Below are 7,022 nucleotides of genomic sequence, written 5' to 3' on the forward strand. Positions count from 1 at the left end.
AGTAATTTACTTCAACATTTCAAGAAGAAATCTGAAATAAGGTTGTAGTGTAATTTACGATCTAGGTGAACTAGATTCAGCTGGTTGTAGTAGGATTCCAGAGATTGTTAGATCTAGGAATTTTTACATATATTTCCCAAAAAATCAATAAGGAAGAAAAGAGATGTAACAGTCCCTCAATACATGTCTTAATTATCATTTCCTTAATTACATACTCATTTTCAAACCCTCTGTCATCTGTCGTCATTTATATCGTTTTCTATAATGATCCCAGTTTATTACAATTTCCCTATGCTAACTTTGTCCTATTTTGCATAGCTCTATTATTGCAATGTATTGGTTACCATTTCATATTCCTCTAATTATAAATATTAAAATTTGAAAAGTGTTGCATAATTGTCTTTGCTTATGAGCTTTATCTTACATCTAATGTTATATTACTGCCACTTACACTAATATGATGCAATAGTCTTTATTAATAATGACATAAACTTTGACTACTACTAATCTCAATGCTATACTCAATAGGTAACATTGGATAATATGTTCCTCAAAAATTAGTACCATTACATGGCAGCAGTAAGTATTGATCCATCTCGGGCAATGTTATGAACTACTTGTTGGCTATGTCCAGATTCATTACTGTTCTGAGCTTCTTCAGTGCTCGTTTACTGTTTAGTCATGATCTCTTCGGAAGTATTCTTAATGCATGACCTAAATACTTGAATGGTTAAACATTTGCTTTCAACCATCTACCAAGTCAGAAAGGTCACCATTAGTCCGGGAATACAAAGAACCCTCCAAGTGAGCGGACCATCAACCTGGAGCCAACTCTGAGGTGATACCATTAATAAAGCTTTCGTTTGTGTATTGGAGTTATTTATTTCAAAGCTTGTCTTTTATATTTCTATTTATTTTGTTGCATTTCTTCATTTCAGATCTTTAAGTAATACAGGAAGGTACGTGTTGCAGCTCGTTTGGAGAGAAATTTCGAAGGGAAGATTAACGCTCCAGGAGCCAGGGAGGCCAGAGACGGCAACTGAATTTAACGTTGGGGAATTGGGAATAGGCACTCTTCAGGCAACTGCACACTGCTCTTCTTACAAGGGTGGTGGAAGCCAGACCTGCCAATTTCTTCACTCCCCCAGAAACTAGGGGTTGGATTTATCTTCCTGGACGTCAGATATTTCACGCCTTGAGTCAGATCCGAGGTGACCGTCCCACAAGTTATACCAGTAGAATATGCCTGCTTCACCATCATCTCCATAGATACCAGAAAAGCAGTAAATACTCCAAGCAACAAAATAGTCTTGCTCTTGCAAGTGATACCTCCATGATCTCTGTCTCTTTTCCCTCTTTTCAGTGATTAACACACTATTATCGCCTGTACTTCACCTTTCAGAGAGTCAAACGTCTGTGCATTGTTCTCTTAAACATCGAATTGATGAGTATGAATAGGCAAAGTTGCTCGGTGGGGTTTATAATTGCCCAACCATAATCTCTGACCTCTGTATTGAATTTTTCAATGACTGGAAAGAGCGTCTGCCAGGGAAATAAATTTCAGCTCTAATGTGAAGGTTGCAGGTAGGCTACATTGTTCAAATCTTGATACCCAGTGATTTAGCTTTCAACACATGCAACATTCAAGTGCTTTGTAACATCATTATATTGCAGAGCATCACTTGTGAAGTTCACAAGTTATTATGGTTATCCATGCAACTAGATATTACAGTGAAATTTTCCCTTTAAACTTTATCACGTATCATTCTACTGGAACCCCTTCAGCCTCTCATCCACTCATTGGACTGCGCAACGAGCACATCTATCCCCTGTAAGAGGTGCATATCAGTGCTCATATCCATTGGTTCGTCTGGGCTTATATCAGGAATATTTTGGATAATGAAAATTGGACATGGGTGCCTCACAGTGCGCTTTGATACCTCTGCATATCTGATGATTCCTCTACTTATAATATCCTTGAGAGAGTTTCAAAGTTTCTAAAAATTAATATTTTAGAAATTCAGACAGCATTATCTGATGCAATAGAGAATGATAAAGGAGAGCGCTCCAAGTCACACAGGTACTGAAGCTTTGATACCTCTGGATATCTGATGATTCCTCTACTTACTATATTGCTTGAGAGAGTTTCAAAGTTTCTAAAAATTAATATTTTAGAAATTCAGACAGCATTATCTGATGCAATATAGAATGATAAAGGAGGGCGCTCCAAGTCACACAGGTAGTGATTATCTTTTACCAAAAGGAAATGGCAGTTCAATGCACCAAACATTATCAATTCCATGAACATTTCAGCCTTTTATTCAATAGTTAATATTATTCCATATTTAATATTGGATTTGAACTGTGACAGGAGGCATGCTGATTATCGATTTCAACAAAAACAACAGAAGAAACTCAGTTGAGCATTTCAGCCTTTAATTCAATAGTTATATTGGATTTGAACTGTGACAGAAGAGGCATGCTGATTATCGATTTCAACAAAAACAGCAGAAGAAAGTTGAGCATTCCACTGCAAATCGAGATCAGTTCAATGCACCAAAGGTTATCAATTCCATGAGCTTTTCAGCCTTTCATTCAATAGTTAATATTGGATTTGAACTGTGATAGAAGAGGCATGCTAATTATCGATTTCAACAAAAACGGCAGAAGAAAGTCAGTTGAGCATTTCACTGCAAATCTAGATCATGTAAATCGAGATCAGTTCAATGCACCAAAGGTTATCATTTCCATGAGCCTTTCAGCCTTTCATTCAATAGTTCATATTGGATTTGAACCGTGACAGAAGAGGCATGCTAATTATCTAACTCAACAAAAACAGCAGAAGAAAGTCAGTTGAGCATTTCACTGCAAATCTAGATCATGTAATGTCAGTGTTTTATCTCAGTACTATTTTCCATACTTCCTATCTTCACCAGACTCGATCTCAAATGTCTTTTGTAGCCAGCTTTCTTATTTATCCTAGAAGGATGAAGATATTGGAGTAGTTGTTAGCAGTGGTATCATGACTTCTTGCTCTCTAGAGCTGGCTCTTGCTGGACACTGCAGAAGAGCTGATTGGGTGAGAAGGTCGTTGGAGATGCCTTAATGGATTGCATTTATGAGTATTGATCCATCTCAGCCAATCTTTTGAACTTCCTATTGGCTAGGTCCAGATTTCATGATTGTTGCTGAGATTATTGACTGTTCTGTAGTTGTTAGCAGTGGTATCATGGCTTCTTGCTCTCTAGAGCTGGCTCTTGCTGGACACTGCAGAAGAGCTGATTGGGTGAGAAGGTCGTTGGAGATGCCTTAATGGATTACATTTATGAGTATTGATCCATCTCTGCCAATGTTTTGAACTTCCTATTGGCTATGTCCAGATTCATGAGATTATTGACTGTTCTGAGGTTCTTCAGCACTCGCTTACTGCTTAGTTACCGTGGAGCAGCCCATGCGGGAACATTCTTGGATTTGAACTGTGATAGAAGAGGCATGTTGAATTGATTTCAACAAAAACAATAGAAGAAAGTCAATTGAACATTTCAGCCTTTCATTCAATAGTTAATATTGGATTTGAAGTTTTGAACAGTGACAGAAGAGGTATGTTACTTATCGATTTCAACAAAAACAGCAGAAGAAAGTCAGTTGAGCATTCCAATGCAAATCTAGATCATGTCATGTCAGTGTTTTATCTCAGTACTATTTTCCATACTTCCCATCTTCAGCAGACTCGATCTCAAATGTCCTTTGTAGCCAGCTTTCTTATTATCCAAGAAGGATGAAGATATTGGAGTAGTTGTTAGCAGTGGTATCATGGCTTCTTGGAGTAGTTACCGTGGAGCAGCCCACGCGGGAACGTTCTTGAGACCTTGGGTTTGTCTCAAGCCCTCTGATGATAGAAGATATATGTATGGCTAGCCTAGCTCTCACCGGAAGTTTTTCGGCCATCATATCTCTGAGTCTAGTTTGAGGTTATGGATGAAGATTAAGTCAATGGTAGGGTACCCTGGAAATACTAAAGGTGTAGGCTGTAGCAACTGTTGCAGTTAATAAACTTAACTTCCAGATATAGATTTGCAGCACTTACCGAAAGATCCAAGATCTCTTTGGCAATACTCTTAATGCATGACCTAAATACTGAATAGTTAAACATTTAACCAGCGTTGATAATATCGGTATCGGGAAAATATCAGCGAGGGTCCAAAAAATATCTTATCAGCAATATCGGCAAGCATAAAAAATGCATAATATATTCATTTTTTTTCAGATTTTTAAACATATAAAGCAATAACAACATGAAATAAACACATTGGCACATAAATATGAAGAAAACACTGATATATATGATGTCAAATAGAAATGAGACATCAAAGGCGATACCAAATCCTGCTAATCCATTCAAGGACTCAAATGTGGAGAACCAATACAAAATAACATCACATATATAAAAGTATCTCATCATCATGAGTTATATGTAGCATAATAAATAAAATTCGCAGCTATCGATCTGAAATCACTGCCCTCTCCCCCTTTTACATCACATGTATAAAAGTATCTCATCATCATGAGTTATATGTAGCATAATAAATAAAATTAGCAGCTATCTATCTGAAATCACTGCCCTCTCCCCCTTTTACAGGAAAACATGATGGGTTGTTTTCCAAGCCCGCCCCTAGTAGTAGAAGGCCCTGACCTTGCCTCTGCACCCAATGTCAAATAATGAGTGCTAGGTATGGGGCTATGCTCTCCTATATCTATAGCAGATGGTGTTGACGTTGATGCTCCCACAGTGTCCTCCTCTTCCTCCTACTCCTCCTCTGAGTGTTGCTGCTCCTCCAACTCCGAGTCCTCATCTTGATGCCCCTACTCTAATGGATCATCTGCCATTAGCTCTAACCATGAAGGTGATTCCTCCAAGATGGGTTCCTCAGACTCCACCTTCCACGGAGGCAATACATCAATATTGTCTAAGGAAATGGCATTTGGATCCATTGGTGATTCTATTTGCCTCACTCAAAGTCGGATGTTGTAATGCATATACACCAAATCATTGAGGCATGCGAACTCCAACTTGTAAGAGTGTCAAAAAAATAATGAGTCTTGACTCTTGACTCTTGATACTTGAAGGTCATAAATTAAAAATTAAAAATTACATTAAGTGTAATTGCTCAACTGAAGGCTTGAGCTCAAAGTTATACATGTTGCGCTTTTTGGCAAATTTTTTCTCAAATGCACTCCAATTGCGCTCACACCTTGAAGAGCTACATGTTTGACTCAATATTCGTATGGCCAATTTCTACAAATTTGGTGCCCTTGCACCATAGCTTCGCCACCAAATATCTACAACAAAATAATAAAATAAAAATTCAAGAACTTAAAACATAATTAAACTTTCAAATAAAAGTTACATAATTGAATTTAAAAAAAATAGAATCATAAATTTATAAGTAAGGAAATTCTAAATTGAAAATTCTAATTTCTAATGAGTGATGACTTGTCACTTACGTGGCATGAAGAGGGTCTTTTCCCTAATAGCATCATCAAAGCCAAATAGGCCAACACAATCCCGATAAAATTGTATCTCACGATTGATTTTGCTATGAAGCTCAGGATCAGGTACCATCCTCTGAATACAGGAATGGAGCCCTTCCATCACCTCGCCATCAAAATCAAAGTTGCATTTGTATGAAAATGCGGGGTTGAGGAAGAGTGTTGTTGCATGAATGGATCGATGAAGCATCCATGTCCACCGGCTATCGATCACATCCCATAACATCATCTGCCTATCAAGGCCAATAGAACCCTTGTCTGCATAATAGGAACGAATGGCCTCCTTGGCCCTATCCATGCCCTCATACAAATAAACCATTGCAGGCTTCTCTCCATCCACTAATCTAAGAACCTTTACTATAGGTTCACTAACTGCACATGCTTCTTCTACTCCATGCCAAAATGTCTTAGAGTACACCATTTTTGCAATGGCTTTCCCGTCATGTCTCTTGTTGTATCTACAATTACGCCAATCATCAGACGCAAACATTTGTCTATCTGTCCAACCATCAGACATCACTGTGCATCCAGTAACTTCCCATGTCTTTTTCAACTCCGCCAATCTAGAGTTGATGTCCTGCTTTTCTACTTGAAGAATTGGCCCCCACAACTCCTCATATGTGGCACTTTTGTACCCTGGGCCCACAACAGCAATAGCATCACACATTGGCTGCCAAAATGGATTGGTTTTGGTGATGCTGAGAGGTAAGTCGCTCCAGAAAATACACCTCCCCATGACTCTATCTGCTTCTTGCTTCTCCTTTTTAACAAGCGATTTTATGCCAGGTTGTGCTCCAGGTCCTGTTCGTGGAACAAAAAATGATGACCTCGCAGTCGCACTTGCAGTAGCATGTGATGGTCTGCCAGGTGTAGAGCCCCTCCCACTAGGGCCACTACCTCAACATCAAAATCAGGAGAATATATCCCGAAAGATCTACCTGCACATTCAACTTTGTTTCTTTTTGCCTCTTCCTTCTTTTTGTCCTTTTCATCAATTGCCTCGAGATTTTTGTATAAGCTCCGGACTAGAAACTGTACAAACCCCAACATCATGCTCACTGAGTCTAGCAAGATGGTATTTCAGTCGTGTAACCCCACCTGTCATCTTGGTCCCACACAATTTGCATGTAAGATATGCACGATTTGTCCCACCATCAGGGTTCCCATACTCCCAAAATGGGTCCAAGGCTTTTGGCATATTTGTATTTTGTAGTGGGCTAACTCAAACCTAGGGCACCAAAAAAAAATTGGAATTAGTAACCTAATAAGTAATACTAATAACCACATCATTTTACAAAACTATTTTTTTGCTACATTATTTGCAATTTTGCAATGTGAATTGAAGATTGAAAATTCATAAATTCATTTGAAATTTCATAAATTCATACATAGAATTTACTTTTAGAAATAAGCAAACGGTAAACCTACCTCACTGTTCACAACTTCACATTGCACAATAAGAAACTAATGAA

At 38.2% G+C, this 7,022-nt stretch overlaps 1 long non-coding RNA gene across 1 annotated transcript; it reads left to right on the forward strand.

Annotated features, from left to right (window-relative positions):
- The first annotated feature begins 532 nt into the window (after positions 1-532).
- LOC149195678 (uncharacterized) lies at positions 533-1,421 on the forward strand. The gene is made up of 2 exons (XR_016255170.1): positions 533-838; positions 939-1,421. It is a non-coding gene; the product is annotated as an uncharacterized LOC149195678 (long non-coding RNA).
- The last annotated feature ends 5,601 nt before the right edge of the window (positions 1,422-7,022 follow it).

This window comes from Pinus tabuliformis, chromosome 2_2 (assembly GCF_031772625.1).
Source record: "Pinus tabuliformis cultivar Carrire ecotype Pingquan chromosome 2_2, CPIR1, whole genome shotgun sequence".
Lineage (NCBI taxonomy): Eukaryota > Viridiplantae > Streptophyta > Pinopsida > Pinales > Pinaceae > Pinus > Pinus tabuliformis.